The 26,221-nt window shown below is 33.9% G+C and overlaps 1 protein-coding gene across 1 annotated transcript in view; it reads left to right on the top strand.

Annotated features, from left to right (window-relative positions):
• Positions 1–2,785: 2,785 nt before the first annotated feature.
• Positions 2,786–26,221, top strand: part of LOC101901019 (roundabout homolog 2) — a 331,539-nt gene continuing 308,103 nt past the window's right edge. Inside the window, exon 1 of the mRNA XM_059127829.1 lies at positions 2,786–4,265. The gene's annotated coding sequence lies outside the window, so the exon portion shown is untranslated. The remainder of the gene's footprint in view (positions 4,266–26,221) is intronic.

The raw sequence follows: 26,221 nt of genomic DNA, 5'->3' as shown, positions 1-26,221 counted from the left end.
CAAATATTAGAGATTCTAGTGGCCGTCGATTTGGCCATTATATAAGCTTTCACATGAAGAGTATGGAAGATACGACAACGTCGAACTTAATGCAGTTGTAGTCATTACAACAACCACCATAAAAGCAGGCTATATTTGTTTTTATACCCTTCACCGTCCGTGGAAATCATTTTAGCTTCCGAACGAATTGAAGTAGGTTAATGAAATATTACACAAATTTGTGTTTTATCTGCAGGACTTTTGGTATTGAAAATGTGCAATATAGGTCCACGTTTAGTTGTAGACCCCATATACCTGTACTTCCATATACTCGGTATTTGTATACCCTACACCACAAGGTGGTCAGGGTATTATGTCCTTGTGCATTTGTTTGTAACAGGCAAAAGGAAACGAGATAGACCCATAGTTCCTTTTGATGATCTGCATAGAATCACTTTCTGAATTGATTTATGCATGTCAGTCCGTCTGTCCGTCCCACCGTCCGTCTGTCCATGTATTCTTGTGAACAAAATGCAGGTCGCATTTATTATCCGATTGAGATGAAATGTTGCAAACAAAATTTGTTTGGCCCAAGGACGAACCCTATTGAAATTGGAGATAATCGGTAAAAATTTAGATATAGCTCCCATATATATCTTCGTCCGATTTGCCTTTTATTGTACACCAAACGTGTAATATCAGCCCGAATAGTATGGAATTTTGCACATACAACCAAATTAGGCCTGAAAATAAGTATGCCAAATTTTATCGAAATCGGTTCAGATATAGCTATAGCTCCCATATATATTGTTCATCCGATTTGTTATTTTTGTCCTCCGCAGCCGTAATATGCACTCTGTAACAACAATATTTGGGGAAATATATCAAATGCAGCTCAGAAATACCTTTGCTAAATTTTATCGAGATCGGTTCAGATTTGGATATAGCTCCCATATATAACTTCGTCCGATTTACCATTTATTGTGCACCAAACGTCTAATATTTGTCCAAATGAGATGGAATTTGGCACATACGACCGAATTTAGTCTAGAAGGTAGTACGCCAAATTTGGTGAAGATCGGTTCAGATATAGTTATAGCTCCCATATATATTGTTCATCCGATTTATGTATTTGTTACCCACAGCCGTAATATGCACTCCGTAACAACGATATTCAGGGAAATATATCAAATACAGCTCAGAAATAGGTTTGCCAAATTTTATCGAGATCGGTTTAGATTTGGATATAGCTCCCATATATATTTTTATCCGATTTCAAATTAATTTCGTGAAAAAATATTAAAAAATATTATAAGTCTAATTCACAATCACAAAATACTACAAAATCTATATTAACGTCATTATTAGCATATTTTTCTGCAATTTTTTTAGATTTTATATTTTTATGTCAAGAGGGCATTCTGAATTGACAAAATTTGTCAAAATCGGTCCAGCCATTCTTGAGATATAAGCATAACTAACATCACTTTCCTTTGTATATTCACATTGTATATATTTCGCTATATATATCCGATATATCCGATATATTTACTATAATGTTCGTCTATTTGTGATTTCGCCGGGATTAAAAATATTCGCGGTTTAATAAAAAATATGAAATTTATTTAACACAAGTGTTGTAGCCTATTTCACCCACTAAATATTACCCGATGACCATCAAAATTGGAAGGCTTCTGCCCAGCCCTAAGCTCTAGTCCCATGCTAACTTCCGTTTTGATTGGTCTATAATTGCGACCTGTAGAGCAACTGTGTAAAAGCAGGATTTTTTCAGATTTTGGTCCATTTCAACCCCTAAATATTATGCGATCATCTCCAAAAGAAATAGGGTTCTATACTGACCCTAGCCCCATCTCCATTCTAAATTTCGTGAAGATCGGGCCATAATTGAGACCTGTAGAGTAATTACAAATTAACATGGACAGACGGACAGACGGACGGACGGACAGACATAGCTATATCGACTCAGCTCGGCGAGTTAGGAAGATCCATATATACTTTCCTATGTGGGAAACCAATATTTCGAGGTGTTACATAATTTTTAGCCCAATCAAACTTATAATACCCCCAACACATAATGTTGTAGGGTATAATAATATTCGACTTCTTGTAGACTTCCAAGTAGGAGTCTTCTTTACTTAGGAAAACTTAGAACTATATTAAGAACTTAGATCTTCCATACATACAGAAATTGGGTATGGTATGTGGGAATGCTCACCGGCAACTTATTTCCTAACTTCATATTATTAAGTATCTCATAGATATATACGTCATACAAATTCCACATTGTATCTTACATTTATCTATTGTGGATTGTATCTCAAGATAACCAAAATATCTCAAGATATTTTCCACGTGCTGTTGGAGCATCAAAACAATAAACAGCTGTGTTTGCGGCGAATGTATCTACTAAATGTTTACACGTTCTAGCAGTTTTATGTTGTACCCTTTGACACTCATTCTCTGTTTTCATACCCCAAGACTTCTCTCCCTCTCTCAAGAAAACCATGCGCATTTGAAAAAATAAACAAAAATCCATTAACTCTCTTTGGGAGTTAAATCACAAAACAGTACGAAGTTGAAATTCTCACGCACATCGAAGTTGTTTGGTAATTCGCTTTAAATTGGACCCATTGAGAGAGGTAAGCAATGAGAATTTCTTTTCCATGGAGTTGTTGTACTTCCTCCCTGACTTACATGCCACGGCGAATTTGTTTGTTGGTTGGTTGATTGTTTGGTGTGGCACATCTGTGGATGTTGTGTGTGTTCGTCGTCGTGGTCGTTGGCTCCCTTGCGCATTTATGTTGTATAGCTGGCTGAATTCGCCGCCCATTGGCTGCCTGCATTTTGAATCCATCAGATACACGACACCATGGTGTAATCAGTTTTGTTTCGTTATTGTCCGGGTACGGTTGTAATAAGCGCTTGCTAGGGCGAATGTGCGACGGTTTTGAATGCATGAAATGTAAAAGAAGCAAAAGAGAATTCAAATGAAATGCAAATTAAAAATAAACAAAACAAAATTAAGCGAAATTAAATCGAAATTGGAAATTTTATACGTAAAAAAATAGAATTTATGAAAATTCGTGATTGTTGAGAGAAAACAAAACAAAAAATAAGATTTTGGATAAATATCATTAAAAATTATTTTGTGTCTAACATTGAAATCAACCCCATATTCCAACGTTGTATGGAATTTTTTTGTGTGAGGCAGGCGGCCGACACATCTCTTAAAAGTGTATTCCCGTGCTGAGGTGTTCGTCGTTCGAAGGCGACGACGACGACGTCGAGGAGGAGTAGCTGGAGAGGAAAGCATCTAATGTCTGTACGTTGGTATAATATACAAAACAGCCTGACAGACGAATAAGAGCTAGACTATTGTCCTATGCTCCAGAGTCCTAATTTTCCGTATACGTGTGTAGGTGTGTGCGTGCGTTTTCGTATTTTCTGTGTGTAGAGAATAGCACCTTAAAAAAGAAAGAAAGAAAAATAAATAATAAAACAAAAAATAAAAAGAACGAAATAAAAACACATAATACTGAAATCATATTGGAATAACTTAATTTTGGATTACAAATACAAAACCAACAACAATATCAAAACTCATTGATGCTCTATAACCCTCTCAACAGGCTATGTTCTATGCCGGTCAATCTTAAAAACCATTAAAAAAATCTTTTGAGTGCCATTTTCAAATGGGGATTTTTTGAAAAACGAATGTTTTCCAATATTCCAAAACGATATCGAATCAACAATTACAACAACGACAACAACCTTTGAGTGCCAGTATCACATAAAATTAAAGGAAATCTATGGGATTTTCTCAACACCCACCCCAACCGCATTAATGGTCCAGGGTTCTTAAGAAGAATATACATTGATATTACATTTGTGTGTGTTCGTGTGTGCATGTGAGGAAATCGCGCGTGTATCTATTTGCTATGCATTTTAATCCAAAAATAAATAATAACAAATAGCATTTAAGTGGTTGTAACGAAAAGGCAAATATTGAAAATCAATTTATGTATTTAACGAAAGGCCAAAATTTTGAAAACAAAATTGGAAATTGTGCATATAATACAACAACAACAACAAAATATCTCGTAGTAAGCTCAATTGGTGTTCGACTAAATTAGAATCAATAACAAATGGGAATTTGTGAAGAAATTTGAAGTGTACTTTTAAGAAAACAAAAATTTGAAAGAGAATTGAGCAACAGCAGATTTTTTATGGATCAATCTACTACAATTGGATAAAGGATTAAACAGGTTTGTATTTTGTCCAGTAGGAGAAGATAATTTTCAAAATACCTACGAATGATGTAACACTTGACTATGGTCAGTTGGATTTTATAAGAAATTTAAGAAATTGTGGCATCATAGAGGTTTCGACTTCCGATAGAATCTTAAGAAATAATTTCTTTGATTATGTGGAATTTCTCATGGGCTGTGTGAAATAGTTTTATTATTATATCAAATCTGCGACATCATTAACCCCTAGAATGAATTGTCCTAAGGACAATTTGAATGTCAACTTTTCGATACGAATTTTTATAAACAGTTCAGTTTTGATTTATTCTTGAAGAGACATACAGACAGAGGTAATTTTGTAAGGGAGTTTTGGCAATATCTTAAATCATTTCTACCACTTCAACCTCGGAGGAATTTTCAGTAAAAATGCTATTCTTGAAGAGACTCATTAGAAAAAGCACATTCTGAAATAGGCTATTACCCCTAGAATGAATTATCCTAAAGAAAATTTGAAAGTCGACTTTTCGATAAGAATTTTTATGAACAGTTCAGTTTTGATTTATTCTAGAAGAGGCAGACAGAGGTAATTTTGCAAGGGAGTTTTGGTAATATCTCAAATAATTTTTAACACTTCAACTTCGGTGGAATTTTCAGTAAAAATGCTATTCTTGAAGAGACTCATTAGAACAAGCACATTCTGAAAGAGGTCGGATAAATGGTAAAGCCTTGGTCTAACTTTAAAATTATCTCAAAAAGCAACTCAAACACATGAAAACTGTTGAATTGAAAATTGAACTCTGAGAAATATTTGAATTCAACGATAAAGTTAATGGATTTTCAAAATGATTGTCGGCGGACATCCAATATTATATAGTAATTTAGATTCTCCCCAATTTCCATATGAAGAAACATAGTGGAAAATCGTGAATACGTACAAAGTTGAGCTATAACTTGAAAACATATTTGAAAAGGGTTGTCCAAGATATAATTGTGGAAGGTTTTGTCAAAAAAAAAAAAAATTAAAGGGAATAATTAAAAGCATTTCAATTTTGGAATCTACTGACCCGTGAGAAAAATATGATTGCTATGAAAAAATTGAACGAGTTTCCAAAATTTTATATAGTATTTTTTATTCTTCCTAATCTCCATATGGAAAAAGTTAAAAAATCGTGACAATCCGAAATATAAATGAATATCTAACAAAGACTAGATATAAATGCGGATTTAGTGAAAAGTTTTTCCGAGATATAATGGTTGATTATTCGATAATAAAAGTTTTAGGGGATGTCTTTAATATAATCGTGGATTTTTGACAGTTGAGGTGAACCATAATGTATTTTGCCCAAGAAAAAAATCTTGGATTTATTAAAATATTATTTGGGAAACTGTGGAAGATTTTTTGAAAGTATTTTTGTTGAGTCGAGTTATATGCAGTGGATTTTTTTATACATTATTCTTGGGCGGCGGTCCCAGAATATTTTATATTATTATTATTATTTTTTTTTTTTTGACAGCTGTTTTGGGTTATTTGATAATATTTTTTGGGGCCGGTCTGAGATGTAATAGTTGATGTTTCGAAAAAAGACCCAAATATACTTGTAGGTTTGTTGAAAAATAGTTTTGGGGCTGTCATGGATCTTTTAAGAAAATTTTGTGGTGGACTGTCCTAGGTCCTGTCCTAGGTATGATCGTAAAATTTGGATAAGACTTTTTGAAGTAGATTTTTTTTGAAGGTATGTCCGATATGTACTCTAACATCTTCACAGATCTGACCGAAATAATATGGTTGATTTCTAAACATTTGTTAGATGTTCTCCGAGATATAATGATTGAGTTTTCGAAAAATAAGTTTTCGGATTCGTCCGAAATACAATAGTGGGCTTTTAAGGAAATATTTTAGGTGCTGTCTTGGATTTTTAAAATACTTTTTGGGGGCTGTCCGAGGTATAAAAGTGTATTTTTTGAAGCCACTTTTTTGTGAGGTTGCCGAAAAGCAATCGAGGATTTTTAAAAATCATTTTTGGTGGGTTGTCCGAAATTTAAAAGTGGATTCTTTGAAAACATTTTTTAGGAAAGCTATCCGACATATAATCGTGGATTTTTTTTTTTTTTTTTTGGGATTTTCGAGGTATTTTCCGGTATTTTTTTTTTTTTTTTTTTTTTTTTTGGAAACTGTCGTTAATTTTTAGAAAGGCTGTCCGAGATATGACTATATCTTGGTACTAGTTTAGGGGGGATTGTCCGATATGTAATCGTCGATTCTTAGAACTATATTGTTTGGGGGTTACCTGAGAAATAATTGTGGATTTCTTTTAGAACGTAGTCGGAAAAGCATTTAAGCTTTAAATAAATGACAGAAACTAGTGATTATCTGAAAATATGTTTACGAGAAGTTATTATTTTTTTTTTTTTTAAATGGTTGTCTGAGGTATAATCATGGACGTTTTAAAAAGCAATTCTTGGGGGATTTCAGGTATATAAAAGTTAATTTATTAAAGCCATTTATGTAGGGTTTGCCGAGGTGTAATCTAGACTTTTTGGTTGATTTTTTTTTTTTAAATGGGGGACTTTGCGAAGTACAATTGTGTTTTTTTTTTTTTTTTTGATAAGGTGTAATGTCCGATTTTTATAAAACTTTTTCTGGAGAATGTTTGAGATATAATTGTGAATTTCTTGAAAATTTATTGAAGGTAGAGTTTGTCCGATATATTTAAAAAAAATGTATTAACAAATGTTTTTGGAGGTTCCAAACTTAAAGAGTATGAGTAAAAAATCTGTTTTTTTTTATTTTTATACCCTCCACAATAGTATGGAGACACAAAATTGCCTGTGCGAGTCCACGTTTTGGTGTAGTTCCCATATAATGGTACCTCCCTTTTTAGCTACATTAATCACCGATTTTTTTTCAAGTTTCGCATTTGAATATTGTAATGGCTTATGACAAAAGTTGCCTAATATAACGTTTGGACTCTAATATAACGGCTGCATTATTTTTACGACTTTAACTTATTTTTTGACGGATTTTATGTTTTTGAAAATTGCCAAATTTGTTCCAAATGGTGGGGGGTATTCAAAGTTCGGCCCAGGCGTATTTACAGATGGTTTACTTGTTATATATAATGAGAGATAAAACGGTGATTTTTTTTTTAAATATTTTTGTAAAGCTGTGTAAGAGCCGGATATTACCCACACTATTTTGGTCAAAACGTCGATACACATGTCTTCTATCTGTAGATCTACTTTCATAATACACTCGATTTTTTTGCAATTTAAAAAAAAATTATTTTGTGTCGCACAGTTTTTTATATCGAAAAATTCTCCAAACATTTTCTCTGAAAAATATAGCCAAGAAAAATTCTGTAACAAATACAGTATTATAACATGGAGATCCCTTTTATATTTTTGATGAAAACTCATTCTTAAAGGTCTATCCAGTTTTTTTGCCAAAAAGGGTTTTTGTGAGCTGCCAATTTTTATTTATTTATTTATTTTTTTGTAAATAGAATAATTATGGATTGTTGTAGAAAAAATATGGAAAAAATATCCATACTTTAACCGAGGGGAATTTGTGATTGTTTTAACTCTACTACTTTCTTCTTTGAAATTTGCCTAGAATGCTAAAATTTGACACATTATTCTTGTAAAATTTCAAGTTCTGTCCAAATATTTTTTAATCGCATTATAGAAGAATTATTTGTTTTATTGGTTATAAAGCATTTTTAAGGTCAGCTACGCCAAAAACAGCCTTAACTTGGAAAATCTTGGCAATAACGATTACTATACACTTTAAACTTTATACCGTTGGTCCACAACGCGAGGAAACCTGAAGAGAATCATAAAAGAAGCTAAATTAGTTAGCATGTCGACAAACAAAATATTCTTTGCAATACAACCTCACTCTTTCAAACGTACTCATACATTCCTCCAAGTCAATTTCAATGTTTAAAATAATTTCTCTTAAATTATATCGTAAATATTATTTAAATTCTTTACCTTCCCCTTTTAAATCCCCTCTAAAGACCCATTTTATTCAACATTTTAATTTATCAATAATGCAAACTGTATGGCACACATATAAAACTTTGGTTACAATATTACAAAAACTTTTTAAATTAAAAATTTTAATCTACAATCTTTAGAACTTTTCACAACCTTCAAACTCAAGTTGCCAGTCTCTTACCATTTCAAATGTGTCTTTCGTTTCCATATCCAGAAATTGCATTTAAACCAATAACTATTTTTCAAAAAGGAAAAAAAAAACACAAAATGTAAGCCAATAACACTTGTTTCAAACCATTTACATTTCAATTGGCCACAATTTCAAGTGAAACATCCAGAAATCACCCAATTCTATTTGAACTTCTTCGCCCTCTTCTTTTTCTTTCTTCTTGTTGAATGCTAAAACTTTTCTTCCTGATGTTACAATTTTCCACTTTATTTTTTTTTCTTTTTCCATTTGTCACATGGATAAAAAAAGTGTTTGTCTCCATTTTTTAAATATATTGACACGAATTTGTGTCTGAGTGACAAAAGTTTGCCAGAATAGAATAAAATAAAGTAAAGAAAATTGAATCTAATAATGAAAAATAAAAGTCAACCAACAGATGTCTATTTTGCTGCCTTTCTTACTTGGCAAATGCCAAAGACATTCAGTCAATATTCTTGGATACAAAACCACAAAGAAAATCAAATTATTGAAATGGCTAAAGTTATAAAATGCATGAGAAATGAAAAAGTTTGCAATATTAAAGTTAAAATGGAATAGTAAGGAAATAGAGTTGTTTTTAGAGAGATAGAATGGGGAAGTTGGAGGAATTTTGAAAATGAAGCTTACTTTGAGTCACTGGTATATTTTACGATTTTCATGGTAAGAATTTTTAATAGAAGTAAACACCCTTAAAAAATAAAATACAAATTAAAATAATCACGATTTTAATTTTAATTAATTTTCCTTCAAAAATACTTTGGAAAAATCTAATCGCATGGCTCTGATAGTCTATCTAAATATTTATTTTAAATTTACTTTTCTTGTTAATAGGAAACCATAATTTAGAAATCGAAGAAAATAGCTCTATTAGACCTTAAAAATATTCCTAAAATACAAAAAAAAAAAAAAAAAAAATAAAATAAAATAAAAAAATTGTTACCCTTATGGTCCTTCGGGGAATGTCAACAATACGTCAAATATATCGGATAGTTCTTCTGAAATTATTTTTAACAAGCTAAATTGTATCAGTTGGCCAGTATTTTCCAATTTCTATCTGCCCTAAGTCTGATACAAATATTACAACGTGCCATAGTTGTAATATATCGTCTACTTCCTATATTTTATATGAGATATGAGCAATTTTTTGAAAAATTCGTGAGGTACCAGATATTGCGGACCGAAATATTCCACTTCATCTAATACAGATAAAAATATTGGTACGAGCAAAATTTAAAGGAAATCGAATATTTATATCCAATTTTATACCAAATCTTAAATTTCGATTAATTACATATTCATGTCAGATTTCTGGCAAAGGGAAATGTTTAGATATAGCAAGTTATATAGAATCGCCAACTTCGTTCGCAATTATGATAGATATAAGTATTGAAAATTTTAACCCTTTGTGGGTGAGGTACCAGAATGGGGTTCGCAGATATATAGCATCTTCACAACAGATCGTGTGTTAGTAAAATAATGGGATGTGTGAAATTTAAAAAGAACAGGATGCTTATTTCGGATTTTATGATTGTTTTGGTTTTCGAAAAATTTGTGGGGGAGGTACCAGAAGAAATGGACCGATCTCTACAATCTTCATAACAGATTTTGTGTTGATAGAAATATTGAGATTTGCAAAGTCTGAATGGAATCGGATGCTAATTACGCGCTTTAGAAGCTTAATGGATATTTAACATTTTGACGCCTTGTGGGGGAGGTAAAAGAAAGATTGGACCGATCCTTCTGTCCAATCCTTCCAATCCTTCTGGTACCAGACCTTGGATAAATAAAAATATTGTGATGTGTGGAATTTGAGGACAATCGGACACTTACATCATATTTTGTAGGAGTTATAATTGTTCGAAATAGTGACCCTTTGTGGGGGAGATACTTAATGGAGTGAACCGATATTATCCATTTTAGCAGTTGACCTAGCACTGATGCAAATATTAATATTCGCAAAGTTGGAGCAAAATCGAATTATCCTTTCTCTTTCTGTGCAATAAATTATTTTCTTTGCAAATTCTGACATTTTTTGGGGGAGGTACCAGAAGGAGTGGATCGATATTGCCCATCTCCGAACTGGCAATAATATTACGATGTATCAAGTGTGGATCACATCAGATACTCTCTTTGAGAGTTATAGTGCGCACCAACCACACAGACGGAAGGACATCGCTAGATCGGCTCTAAATGTTCTGAAATGGATTTTGTCCAAAGAGACCTAGGGTCTAAAACTGTTATTTCGATGAGGAACGTTTTTGCCGTATAAAATATATCAAATAATATATTCCCTCTCTAGTGGCTGAGGGTATAAAAATATCCTTTGCTCCTTCCAATATATTTTAAGAAATTTGCCAAAAATCCATTACCACACCTCCGATATTCCTATTAAATATTCCCAAAACTTCTAGAAGTATTGTTTAAAAATCGCAGTTTTTTATGAGAGTCTCCTAGAATGAATTATGTACTATAATATCTTTGGTTACAGCCCGGATTGTTCCACAAAAAGTATTTTAAGAAAACAATGGCAGGTTAAGTTCAAAGATGGGCTATATCGGTTCATGATATCGTATAGCCCCCATATAATGGTACCTTCTAATATCCGGCATTTTGATGAATGTAGCCATTTTGTCAATTGAGTTGTCTGAAAATACACACAAGGAGATCCTTTGCCCCCTGGAAGAGAATTGTCTATATAGGTTCCTTGAATACGGTACCTCCCAATATTCGGTATGTTCATGATTTTAGCCACATTTTTCTATGGTATTGTCTCAAAATCCACAAGATTTCCTTCTGAGTTGCTTATTTAGGTCCACGTCTTCGTATATCCCCCATACAACGGTTTTAATTTAGGTCGTATTTTCGAAGGAATTTTTTGAAATTGTTCAACATTCTTAAAAATGTTGGAGGGTAATACTTGTTCATCTCTATGATATTACTTTAAATAAATCGCAAAACAATTTACAAAATATTTAAAAACTCCCTACAATCTCTTTGATGGTCCCTCATAATTGTCCCTGGAAGTATGTTAGATGTACCTCTGATTTTAGCCTTACATCCCTACAAGTATTTTTTAAAAACTCCATGATTATGAATCTAACGGGTTTTCCAAAATTGTTTTTAATAGTCCGTGCTTATAACACGATAGTTCCCTTAATATTCCTTAATGTTCGGATGAAAAAATGCAATATTTAAAAAAATATGTACGATTGTGACTTTGATTATCATTAAAATAATGATCTTTCAATACTAGGATAATGAATCTGCTAGTCGTTGGATTTTTTTTTATTAAAATCCTTCGATTATGGATCCACATATTTTAAGGCAATTATGGTTAGGAAAGTCCTTTACATTTTTTCATTAATAAACCTCTGTTAGTTCCTTGCAAAGTGTATATATTTAACTAGATACCTGATTACAGCTCAGATAGTCTTTGAACAATAAACATATCTTCGATTCTTGTATCAAATTATATCTACTGACCTTATTTATGACCTACAACCCAATCATGTAATGTTCTGCTCTTTTAATTACTTTCCTTTATTCACTTCTTCGTCTTCTTCTACATCTCCTCTTATCGATATCACATTTTTATTGCAAATTAATTGCTTTTATTAGAGACATTTTCATTGCTTTCCTCTCTCCATCTCCATCTGTCTCTCTGTCTATGTTGCCAGTCACTCTTTCTTTACTGCTCATTGAGGAGCTAAAATGTTGGTAATGCTACATGGCGTGGCATTTATGGCACGGCGTTTTATTGCAGCTACGTGTCACAGAACCTTTTGCTGTTGGCATTGCTCCTTTTGCCATTCATTATTAAGGCTCCTAAATTATTTAAGGGTCACATTTTGTTGCCTACCATTGCTCCCCTTGGGTATCATCCCTTTTTTCCGTAGACTTTTTGCAGCCCAGCCTCCCTCTCGAGGCAAGTCATTACGATGCTTTTACCATTGTAATCATGTAAGTAGAATGTTTTTGAAGCGAGAGAAAAAAATTGCTTTAAATTTTTACAAACAGTTTTCTGCACTTTTCATAATGTTTGGAAGAAAGAAGATATCATCCCTAGTTTTTGTAACCCCCTAAGCTGTGGAAAACTACCAAATGTGTGTGTTTGTAATTATACATCCAAAAACACTCTCACACACACACACAGAAAGAGAGATCCCTAAAATGCATTTCACTCACACACTGCTGCATTAAGACAATGAAAATTAATGGCATGGATTTTCATTGTATGTTTCGTACAATTTTCATTAAAATCTTTTTCTTGCCTGTTTTCTCTCTTTCTCTCTCCCTTCCTTATAGGGATACATCCCCTTTCTTTGTCTCTCATTACATTTGATGTACTTGCACATAAAATTTAGTGCAAAGAAGTGTAAAATTCTAATGTGCTTAGAAATTTTCGTAGCATGCTGTGATGAGGTGTGTAATTTGTGTGAGTGTATGGAGAACTGCATCAAAACGCCAGGGTGATTAAGTTTAGTCTATTACTGAATTGCCAAAAAAACGGAATGCCATCATTTAAAATGGGCAAAAACTAAAACCGAATGTCTAGGAAAAATTGCTTAGATTTACAGAGAGCAGTAGCTGGCAAGTAACTAGGTCTGATTAGTAAATTATTTAGATTTGCCAGTGAATTAAGTTGTAAAATGTCGTCTACATGGATGGAAGAGTAATGATGCAGATGCAACGATTTTAAGGCCAATAAATTTCAATAATAATGGACAAGGTAACGTTTTAAAGTAGGTTCATTCGGAAAATATTCATTTGAGATATATTTTAACCCATAAGCAGGAATATATTATTTTGATCAGCATAAAAGAAGATAAAAGTTAATCTGGCTTTAGGCGAAATTCTGTTAAGATCTTCTCTATTTTATGTAGGGATTTGCGAAAAAAAGATTGTGTTTCCCATTCCCCCATACAATGGTGCCACCGGATATTAAGTACTTTAAATGCTTCAACCACAATTTCCAACAGAAGGAAAGGTGTCTGTTTTGAATCTCTTTTGGCCGCAAATTTTGAACATAAATCTACTATTTAGAGGTCATAAACCCATTTTCACTCATCTTCAGTTTCTGTGGGGATACAAACCATTCTTGCAAAAAATATTGAGCAAAGCTTCAATTTGAGCAAACGAAGCTTCTATGGGACCTGATGTTCGTTAGTCCGAAGCTCTTCAGTAAAGATTTAAATCCTATTTCAATTATGGAAAAAAAAATATTTATTAGAAAATATTTGAATTTGAAATTTTTTCTATCAATATATTCTTGGCATTTTTTCGAATTAATGCATGAAGGGACATAAAAATTAGTTGTTGGCAGAAAATTTGAAGGACCAAATTTTACTACAAATCTTGGAATTAAAATGGTACTTAAAGGGTACGAAAATTTCCAAAATGTATTAAAAATTGAATACTTTGTATTGAACAAATGGAATGAGCTAGAATTCTGACATTTGAAATGAGTCACTGATGAAATGCAGTATAGATTTACCAAAGGGTTTGTGGAAATTCGAATGTTACAAAAGGTTCTAATATTGTACTAAACATATAACACTTTTATACCCTCCACCATAGTATGGAGGGTATATTAAGTTTGTCATTCCGTTTGTAACTCGAAATATACATTTTAGACCCCACAAAGCGTATATATTCTTGATCAGCATAATGTCGATTTAGCAATGTCCGTCTCTGGAAATCACTCTAGCTTTTAAACGAAATAAAGTTGGTTGATAAAAATTTACTCAAATGTATATTATTTCTGCAGGAAAGTGAGCCATGTAGCTCCACGTTTTGGTATGGCCCCCATATAATGGTACCTCCCGATATTCGGTATTTTGATGATTTTAGCACCATTATTCACCGGAATTGTTTCAAATTTAGTACTTGAAGTTCGTAATACATGCTACAGCCTAAGACAGAAAATTGTCTGTGCAGGTCCACGTCTTCGTATAGTCCCCATATAACGGTAACTCCCGACATTTGGTATTTTAATGATTTTAGCGACATTTTTCACCGCAATTGTTTCGAATTTGGTATTTGAAGTTCGTAATGGATATTACAGCCTATGACAGAAATTTGTCTGCGCAGGTCCACTTTTTGGTATAGCCCCCATATAACGGTATTTTGCTGATTTTAGCGACAGTATTCACCGGAATTGTTTCAAATTTGGTATTTGAAGTTCTTAATGGATACTACACCCTATGACAGAAAATTATCTGTGTAGGTCCACGTTTTGGTATAGCTATAGCTACATTATTCACCAATTTTTTTCAAGTTTCGCATTTGAATATTGTGATGGCTTGTGACAATAGTTGTCTATGCAGTTCCACGTTGTCGTATAGACTATACTATAAAGGCTATATTCGGTAGTTTTAAGATTTAAAAAAAAAATACGAATTTTTTTAATTGCCAAATTCGTTCCAAATGGTGAAGGGTATTCAAAGTTCGGCCGATCTAACTTATAGCTTTTTTACTTGTTCATGGTGTAAACAGATAGAGCTAAAACTTGAAATACCGATTTTAAATATTTTATGTGTTACTAAATGTTTTCCATTTCATTTCGTCAATTTTTTTTTTTAATTTTTAGTTATTTTTCGTAAAGGCTCTACTTGCCAAAAACATCAATATAGGCCCACGGTTTGGAATAGCCCTTATGATTTTAGTTATTTCGAGGATCCAATCGATTTGACTTTACATTTGTATTTCAGTTTCATCGTGGAGCTAGAAGAAATATAAACTAGAAATATAAACTTTAGATGAGAATTTCCAATAGAACAGAACAGAAATACGGAACTGTTTGCGCTCTGAAATATTTTGACAATTTTGAGAAAGTGTTGATAAAGAGGAAGTGTTGCATTGATTTCTAGGTATTAAAATAAAAATAATATTGTATCTATGAGTAGCATTTGAGAAGAGTCAAATGATAAAGCATTTTTTGGGAACATATAGAGGAACATATTTTGAGGGCCCACCAAATAATACATTTATTTTTTGAAAATCAGGTGTGGCTTCCAATATCATCATCTTCAATTTTTGTGAACTATTGGAAACTACATTCGATTTTCAAAAATTAAATGTTATTTGGTGGGCCCTCAAAATATGTTCCTCTATTATTACTTATTTTTGAAGGAGAATGGGCAGTTGACCCCAAACGATTACTGGTTTTGGATGCAATGTATGCGTGTGGGTTTTCTGTGCCCCAAATTCGACAATTTTACTTATTTTCAGGTGCTTTTCTCGAAGTTATGTCGCATATAACCACCTAACCATATTCGTTCAGCGGAAGGATAAAACTAATAATCTTTCAAACCAGACATGAGTAATGTGTTACCATTCTAGAAATAAACATTAGTTGAAAAAAACGTTACATTGCGGACCCTTTACATTAGAAATCGGTCAGTCCTTCTTTGAGCAAATAACTGATAATAAATCACACACAGCCATTTTTCAATTACAAACCCACTTTTATTCCATTTTTTAACCTTTCCTAATTTCGAACTTATTTTTGGTCTTTTGTGAGTGAATGGTTTCAGTATTTAAATGGGGCCAAACGGAAGGAAAACTATTAAGATCACCACCAACAAAATGGAACATTTTGTAAGCGAAAAAAAATGTTGATTAATTTCGCTCGCAACCTGTTCCACATTTCGATTTTGGTGATCTCAATGGCTTCCCTTCCGTTTGGCCCTCTTGAAAACGAAAATAGACAAATGTCTGTGCCCTGTTATTGATTTCCTTGCCATCTTTCCATTTTTCAATTCCCGTTTACATTTCCTCTATTAGTTTTTACCAAAATAAAAAAATCGAAATGAAAGAAAACCCAGAAACCACAAGACCCACCACACTTTGCTGCTTACATATGTATGTGCATACATACATACATACAATCATGTTCCAATATGTTCAAGTGAGCGATTAACATAAATTTTAAATGTTAATAATTCAATTTAAGAAATATGGCTTTTGGGAAGGTACAATGGCTGGCTATGGATATTTAGTTTGGTTTTCGATTGGGGAGGGTAAATGGAAGTGACAGTTTTTTTCTTCTGAACGTTTTTTTTTTTTTTTCAATACTTGACATTGATATATAACCAACACTTCTTGGTCTGATAATTCCAAGTATGTCCAAGAAAAATTACCAACTCAATGCGGACATAATATTTTATAAAACACATTTCATACCAAAGAAAGAAGCTACAAGAACCCCAGAGAATTTATTTTTATTTCAAATTTATTCATATAAATTGTTGTGGTTGTTTTTGTTGTTTTTTCTCGAAAATAAGACAATCCATTCTCAAGCCTTTATTATGAATACCAATCACGTTGAGCTAGACAAGTTGAAATAATGAATGTAAGCAATGTGAGATTCAAAATAAAATCAAATTCAAAAAAACTATGGATGTGGTCAGGCAGTGGCCAAAATCCCAATGGTTGATTAGGGACGTAGCCAGAACTACATTTCGACATGGATTTGGGATGGGCAATTATCGTCCGGTCCTCACGAAAATGTTCATAAGTGTAAGGTAAGAGTCAGAAGGGCTAGGCCTATTGTTTTTAAAGATGTCCTCAAAATATTATGTTCCTGAATTGTTGTTCCAGATTTTACAGCCGTTGTAAAGGTTACAAATAGAAACCAAAGGACACGAAATCTCGCACGAAGTTAGAGTTAGAGTTTAGGACAGCGGAGTTTGTGTGAACTAACATGTCCATTCTACCGAAACGCTAAAAATAACTTGCAGACGAATTCCAAAATACATGAAAGGCGAACTTCTGGCTTTGTCATGCTGATTTCGTTGACGAATATAGCCAAATATCGTAGACAAGCAAATCATATAGATGAGTCTAAATTTGGAGATACAGAGGGGCCTCTTGCGTTCGGAGATGATCGCAAAATATTTAGGGGTTCAAATGAACCAAAAAGAGAAAACAAATTCCTGATAACACAATTGAAACCAATCGACATGGACAGGGAAGAAGTCTAGCATTTTGGATGACCATTGGATTATATTTAGCTGTAAAATGGACCACAACAACTAACAGCACGTCGGAGTGCGTAAATATTGGGCAAATGTCGCTGGTCAAAAAACTTATGGTAATATCTAGACAGTGCAATATGAAATATTTGACCAAAATCCCAATGGTTGAACTGAGACGTAGCCAGAACTACATTTTGACACGGATTCGGGGGGTTAAAATATATAACATCCCCAAAAAAATCTCTTAAAAAATATCAATTTTTAATTCACACCCCCTTCGTTCTATCTACGCTGGATCGGTGCATTCGAAAATGTTGGCTCTAAAAAGTGATATATTTGGCCTGGACACCTTCTGGTTTTCAAATATCATTATGGATAGTATGGGTGCATTCCAGCTCCCCTCTAGCTACGTTGGTTCTCTATACTCGAAATTTTTGCTTTACACATCCATATTCGTTAATTCTTATCTAATATGTCACCACGTCTCTGACCAAACATATTTGCATGTGAAGAAGTTAATTTATTATTTTGTTTTAATTCATAAATAAGCGAACTTGAGACCCCAATGGAGCAGACAAATAGACACCAGAAATCAACTTTTCCAAATTTCGATTAAATCCCCCTTTTGGGTGTCAATTTTCTTGTAAAGTTTTGTTAACACTTGTCTTTTTACCAAGTTAAATGCTCACAATTTATGTTAACACCGATTTTGAACAGTTTATTACCTTGATGGCCTTTTTCGAAATTCGTTGGTAAAAGACTAAAATCCACTTCTCCCTCTTTGAAATTTAAAATTGTATCAAATTTCCAAAAACGGACTTCCACACCATGATTGCCTTGTTCGTCAAAGAGTTTAGGCCACTTTAATACTTACCTACACACATATATTTCTAAAAAGAACCGATTTTTTCTTAACCTGCTTGAAATTTGAAACCATTTCCCTCTCTCTCTCTTTTCCAACTCGCCTGCTTCCTGTCAAACCAAAAACAAATACAGCTGATTTGTGTGTATCTCAATGACGATTGTTGTTGTGTTCTTTTTCTTCTTCTTCTAACTAATGAAATAGTTTCATGTGGCTGACAGTTCTTAGGAACAACTGTCACCTCTCCTCATTTTCTCTCCTTTTTATGTTTTTCCGACCGAATAGACAAGGCAAATTAAGAGATCTTTCAGAAATGATTGTAATTTTTCCTGGAGTGTGGAATGACTTTCGATTTTTTTGTCTTTTCCATTTTCATGTGCGAGGGTGTGTGTGTGTTTCTCTTCTACCTGAAAAATTTGTTTGCATTCATTTATGCTTGAATGAAAATCCTAAATATGTTTTTTTTCGGAGATTTTTATCAATGTTCCATATAAAGCAGGTGCATTTAAAGTGGAAGAATTTGGATCTATGGAACTGAAATATAAATCAGAGGGATAATTTATGAATTTTTTTGGAAAATGTTTTACAGGGGGAGAAAAAAAAATTCTAACAAAGTCAAACGCCACTATTTTCATTTTTTTTAATTTTATTGAATAAAAGCAAAAAATTTCGGAAATAGTATCAAATTTTATAATAAGTTTAGATTTGTTCGAATTGATCACCTTTGGCACGAATTATGGCCTTCTAACGTCCAATGAAACCGTCACACGTTGCCCGAATGTTGCGCTGCGGTATTTTGGTACATTCCCGGGGAAGCGCTTGCTTGAGGTGATCGACACTTTGGTATTTTTTAGTACCAGCCTTGTTTTCCAAAATGCTCCAGACACAATAGTCCAACGGATTGGTATCCGGAGATTTTGGTGGCCATTGTGCGTTGGAAATGAAGCGAGGAACCTTATTTTGTAACCATTCTTGGGTGGCGCGTGCTGAGTGAGATGGTGCTGGGTACTGTTGGAATGTCCAAAATGTCTGCATGCCCAAGGCTTTAATACGCCCTCAAGAATATTTTCGCGATAATATTCTCTCATTTACTCTGATGCCATGGTCGATTAATACGAACGGAGAGCGACCATCGGCTGTTATTGTGGCCCACACCATCACCCTGGCCGGCGCTTGAGTTCTGGTGGCCAACCGAGGGTGCATATTTTCAGCTGACCTCTCTGGCAAGTAAACTGCTGAACAACTAAGGGTTTCTCATCGTAGAAAACGAAATTCGGCAGTTCACCACTTTCTGCTAAGCGAAGCAACACTTTAGCTCTTTTGAGTCTATTTTCCTTCTGTTGGGATGTAAGTTCTTGCACTTTTTGGAACTTAAATGGCTTTTCCCCGAGCTCATTTTTCAATATTTCCGGAATGGTATATTGCGATATGTTCAGCTCACGTGTCATTTTTCGGCCACTGCGACGCGGGTTTCGATGAAGTCGCTTCATTACTTTTCGAACCATTTTTGCTGATGTTACTGTTTTCTTCCGTCCACTTCCTTGACGTCAGACTGCGCTGCCAGTATCACGGTGACGAGCGACGGTACGAGACTCAAAAGATTTATTCACATTTAAATGCTGGAGTGCTCTAACGATAGCCACTTGTGGTTTTCCAGCCAAATATAAAGAAATTACACTATCACGCTTGATTTCCATCACGAATAACTATTTTTCTGGAAAATTCTCACAAAAATGCTTTTGTACGCTTGTAAACAATATAATGAGATGTCACTGGAATAATTTTAACAGCTGAAGGACGAGTGGCTTAGAAATGACAGCAGTCTGAAGTTGGTTTCAGTTTTTTCATCTCACCCTGTATTATTAGTACTTTCTTACATTTAATTTTAAAAAAAATTTTGGATCTCTTTAAAGATCTGATATTTCGAAATTTCGAAATTTTAATTATTTTTTTATTTTCGCTTGTCTATTCTTCCAAAAACAAACATTTAAATAATTTTTTATAATAAGTCTGTTAATATTTCATTTAATATTTTTTCAGTTAAAATTTTAATTTTTACAAAAACAAAACATTCAGAATTAACATTTAAATTATTCCTGGAAAACCTCTTTCCACCATAGAAAATAATTTTTTATTCACCGAGGCCTAGCAAGTACCCATATCCAACATTTTATTTATTTATTTTCAAATTAAACCATTCAATAAAATTCCGTTTATGCTCTTAAAATACTCCTCCAATATAACGCCTACATTCAGAAAATTCCTCTTGTTTTTCAAACCGGATTATATTAACAAAAAACCCGCCATTATTTCCCCCCTCAAAGAGAGGAGATATAAAGTAAATTAGAAAGACAAAAATAGTATTCAGTAAATTTATTTCATTTAAATCCCAATTTTTTGCGATTGCCAATTCGTATTTACGTTGTTTTTCTGAAAGACAATAGACCGACCACACACACACACAATACACGACCAAGCGACGAAAAAATTTAATTGGAAAACAATACAGAGGGAAGACAAAAACAATTTAGCACCCCATTTCAGCTTGCTTTTCAAAATCAAATTTTAAAACTGCCAAAAACCAAACCAAGGGACAAAAGGATCCAAAACAAAGCCAAGTCAACCAACCAAGCGAACAAAGCAACGAAAAACTGAAAAGGTACAACACAGGGCAAAGTTTCAATGCAATTTCGTAAAGGAATTAAGAAATGAAAGGAAAAAGAGAAGAATGAAAAGAGCAAACAGCCAGGCAGCCAGCTAGTCAAACGGACACAATGAAATTTTCCACATGAATGAATGAGAGTGGAAAGTGCAAAAACTAAAGGAAATACGGCTGGCCTTCGACAAGCTACCCAAGGAAGTTTTATTTTCACTTTTATGGCACAATTTTGGGGGGTTGTGAAGGGGGAAGGTATGACAGAGGGGAGGTGGGCTGTGTCCAAAGTAATAAAAGATAATGTTGTCAGCATCGACAAAAATAAAAACAACAATACCAAACTAAGTAAACATGAAAAGACGCAAAATTGTATTGAACGGCTAACATTGAAAATGGAGGCAACAACAATAACATCAAAGCAACGTTATTGAGTTTTTCCGAATTTTTCCCACCCCTGAATCTGGGGATGGAGGAAATGTTCGATGTTGCATGCAACAGCAACGAGAAATGGAGAAAAACTTCAAATTCCAATTTCAAATTGTGTTTATTAAAACTGCAAGCATTTCCTGACACACTCTCTCACACACACAAACACAGGCACCCATACACACAAACTTTAGTAACTGATTTGCTGTATTGCCTTGAAAACTACCCCGGAAAACCTTAATGGTATTTTTACTATTGCTGCTGCCTGTATTGTAAGTCTGTGCGTCTGGCCATAACATGGTTACCCTGGCATATATCCTGTGTCCTGTAAAGAATGAAAATCCTGAAAAACAAAGTGGAAAATTTCATGACACTCACAGTACACCAAGAGAATGGCCAAAAGTGCATTTCATGCTTGCCATTCACTTTTTTGTCTGCGTTTTTTCTATATTTATTTTATACTCCTTACAATTCAATACAGTTCAATGTCCTAACACAGGACATGAGTTAGGTAGCAATACAACCCCCCCGATGTAGTGTTATTTTTCTAATGAAATTGAACGCCTCTTGTAATGGAAAAAACAACAAAGGAAAATAATAGAGAATAAGAAAAGAAAAAAACGCAACGCATTTTTTCCAGACGTCTGCCATGCACAGGTCCTTTTAATAGCCTGAGGGCTTGTCTATTTGATGAACAATGTTTCTGTTTTGTTTGATAAAGCAAAAATCATTGGCAACCAACCGCAGCATATTTGTTATCAATGTCAATGTCTATTTCAGATACTAATTTGGAGGTTATGTTGGAAAATTTGGAAAAGGAAACAAAAAACCAAATGTTCATTGGCCTTAACTTGAATGGTAATTATGATGGTGGTGGTGGTGGTTGTCTGCTGATGACAATGTCTTTTTTCCTATACATTATAATAATTATTAGAAACAAAAAAAAAATAGTTATTAAACACTCTGGGCAATTTCCCTAGCCTGTTTGGTGGTGGTTATTTTGTTTCATTTTTTTTTTCAACACCTTTTCCGTGTTGTTGTGGTTGGCTTATTGCCGGAAGCAAAAAAAAAAAAACAATACGGCGTTAAAAAAACTGCATTGTAATCCTTGATTTTGACACCATATCTCGAAGCCGAAACACACACACTAACACAAAAAGGTAGCCAAGCAAATGGGCCGGCAAACTGCTTTCCAAAAAAACTAAGGATTGGAAAATGTGTTGCCAAACACCTTTCATTATTATTCGAAAAATGTTGTTGTTGTTGTCGAGCTGGAAGTCCGCACATATGTGCATTCCTCTCATAATTAACCATGAACTGTATAATTTCATATTAATCATTATCATTCTTTTCTCTCTCTTCTCCCTCTCTTTGCCTTGCTGATATTATTCCAAATTGAAATCAACAAAACGCAACGAATTAATTAATTATGAATACTGTCTGTGCGTATGGTTGTGTAGCAAATTCTGCTAATGGAATTCCGTCCAAAATAATAATCTCCATATTATTCAAATCTAAACTAATCTAAATCCTACAGTTTAGAAGCGTACAACAACAGATGATTGCTTAGATAATTGAATTTATGGATAATTATTTGAAATTATCGCCAATTTCATGAGTGGATTATGAAAAAAAAACTCAAAAACACTGAAAGAAAATTTAAGTAGAATTTAGGGTTTAATTTGAACACAAAACAATCTAAAACAAGTAAGCAAAGGCTATAGTCGCGCGGAGCCGACCATGTGATACCCAACAACACTACAATATGGTAGAAGTCCCCTTATGTCCAAATTCGTTTTGGAAAATTTCACTTTTGATATGATGTCATAGAGCACTGACCAGATTTTTATCCTTAGCTTTTTGACCAGGGACATTTGCCCAATATTTACGCACTTCATCGTGCTGTTTAGTTTTACAGCTATATATAATTCAATGTCCATCCAAAATGCTAGTCTTCTTTGCTGTCCTTAACTCCCTTCTCAGGCAAAATTCCGTGTCGATTGTTTTTTTTTGGTTCATTTGAACACCTAAATATTTTGCGATCATCTCCAAAAGCAAGAGGCCATCTGTATCTCCAAATGTAAACTCATCTTCAGGGTAATATAAAAAACTATGTCGATTTAACGATGCCCGTGTGTCTGTCTGTCCGTCGTCTGTCTGTTGAACTCACGATACAGCCCAGATTATTTCACTACAGCGTCAAAATTTAGAAGAACAATTTGTATTATGTCTACGATGATTGGCATTGAAAATGATATATATCGGTCCACGTTTTGGTATAGTCCCCACATAACGGTACCTCCCAGTATTCCGTAATTTGATGATTTTTTCCACATTTTTTCAAGGATTTGTCTAAAAATTGGTAATTGTTGGTCATAATGCGTTCTAGCTCCGGTGGCGAAACATTGTATGTATAGGTCTACGCTTTTGTATAGCCCCCATATATCGGTACCTCCCGATATTCGGTGTTTTGATGATTTTTGCTACAGTTTTCACGGATTTGTCTAAAAATTTGTATTTGTTGGTCATAATGGGTTCTAGCTCCGATGGCGAAACATTGTATATATGGTTCAACGTTTTGGTATAGCTCCTATATAACGGTACCTCCCGATATTCGGTATTCTGATGATATTTGCAGGTCCTAATGGGTTGTAGCTTCTTTGGCGAAACATTGTCTGTATAGGTCCACATTTTTGTATAGCCCCATATAGCGGCACCTCCCGATATTCCCTATTTTGATGATTCTTGCAACATTTTCCCATCAATATGTCCACCCTAAGGTGGAGGGATTAAAAGTTAATGTTTTTTATTTGTTTTTTTTTTAATTTCATTGAATGAAAGCAAAAAATGTCGCAAATAGCATCAAATTTTAAAGTACGTCTAGGTTTGTTCGAATTGCTCACCTTTAGCATGCCATTTTTCGGCCTTCAAACGACCACTGATACCGTCACACGCTGCCCGAATGTTGCTCTGCGGTATTTTGGACCATTCTCGACGAAGCGCTTGCTTGAGATTATCGATACTTTGGTATTTTTAGTGCCAACCTTGCTTTCCAAAGTACTACAGACAGAACAGTCCAACGGATTGGTTACCGGAGATTATGGTGACCATTGTGCGCTGAAAATGATGCGAGGAACCTCATTTTGTAACTATTTTTGGGTGGCGCGTGCTGAGTGCGATGGTGGTCCTGTTGGAATGTTTGGTCTGCGGCCAAAATGTTTGCATGCCCAAGGCTTTAATACACCCTCCAGACTTTTTTCACGATAATATTCGGCATTTATTCTGATAATCTGAAGACCATCGGCTGTTATGGTGGCCAACACCATCACCATGGCCGGCGCTTGAGTTTTGGTGGCCAACCGAAGGTGGACATTTTCAGCTGACCTCTTTGGGAAATAAACACGATCATTTTTTGTTTTTGTTGTTTACAAACTGCTGGACCCTAATGTTTTCTCATCGGAGAAAACCAAATTCGGCAGTTCAATACTTTCTGCTAAGCGAAGCAACTCTTTAGCTCTTTTGAGTTTATTTTCCTTCTGTTGCGATGTAAGTTCTTGCACTTTTTGGAACTTCAATGACTTTTCCCCGAGCTCATTTTTCAATTTTTCGGCCATTGCGACTCGGGTTTCGATCAAGTTGCGTCTTTACTTTTCAAACCATTTGTGCTTATGTTGCTGTTTTCTTCCATCCACTTCCTTGACGTCGGGCTACGCTACCAGTATCACGGTAACGAGCGATGGTACGAGACACAAACGATTTATTCACATTTAAACGCTGGAGTGCTCTAACGATAGCCACTTGTGGTTTCCCAGCCAAATATAAAGAAATCACCCTATCTCGCTTAAATTCCATCAAGAATAATTTTTTTTCTGGAAAATTCTCACCAAAATGCTTTTGTTCGCTTATGAACAATATATTGATCTGTCACTAGAATAATTTTAACAGCTGTCGGACGAGTGGCGTAGAAATGAGAGCAGTCTGAAGTTGGTTGCAGTTTTTTCATCTCACCCTGTATACCCTCAGCCAATCTTCCATTATTTAAATATATTTTGACTTCTGTTATGGTTCCGAAGGAATGGACCAATATTGTCCATTACGTGTCTGACCTAAATAAATGTGACATGAATATTGCGACCTGCCATATTTTAACTTTAATATAATTTTAATTATATTTTTTTAGAAAATGTAAAAATGTGCGTGATTTACAAGATATAGTCCATTTTTATGCTTCATGTAATACAGATAAAAATATTGGTATGGGAAAAATTACAAGAAATCGAACACATATATCCAATTTTATGCGAAATCATAAATTTCATATGAATTCAGGTTTGTTTTAACATACCTACACAAAAAATGTCAAATATTTTAAAAATACCCCTACATTATTTTTAATTCATGTATTCAGGAACGATTTAAATATCCCGTTGATATTTGTCCAAAAAATATTGAATAAAAACCCACATTCATAACTCATTATTTGAATACAATGAATTGACTGTTATCCTATGAATCAGTACCGGATCAAACATTTAATTTTTTTGGAATATTTTTAGCATTTTGAATAAATGCAATATTTGTTTATTTTAATGAGTAGCAATTTGCAGCAATGCATAAAATTTATTTGTTCAAATGTGTTGGCGATTGGTGTTGATTACTTCAGTCAGTCTAACCTAATTTTTTTGAATATTGTTAAAAAATTAATAAATACGAAATTAAATATAAGAGAATAATATTGTTGTAAATTTTAGTATGGGTAAAAATTAATTTATTATTTATTCCTTAATTTACATACGCTACTATCCAAAGAAAATTTTTGAAAAAATAGACCTGCTACGTTTCTAC

This window comes from Musca domestica, unplaced genomic scaffold, assembly GCF_030504385.1.
Source record: "Musca domestica strain aabys unplaced genomic scaffold, Musca_domestica.polishedcontigs.V.1.1 48, whole genome shotgun sequence".
Classification (NCBI taxonomy): domain Eukaryota; kingdom Metazoa; phylum Arthropoda; class Insecta; order Diptera; family Muscidae; genus Musca; species Musca domestica.
Note: the sequence above shows the minus strand (reverse complement) of the source record. Positions and strands in the feature narration are given on the sequence as shown.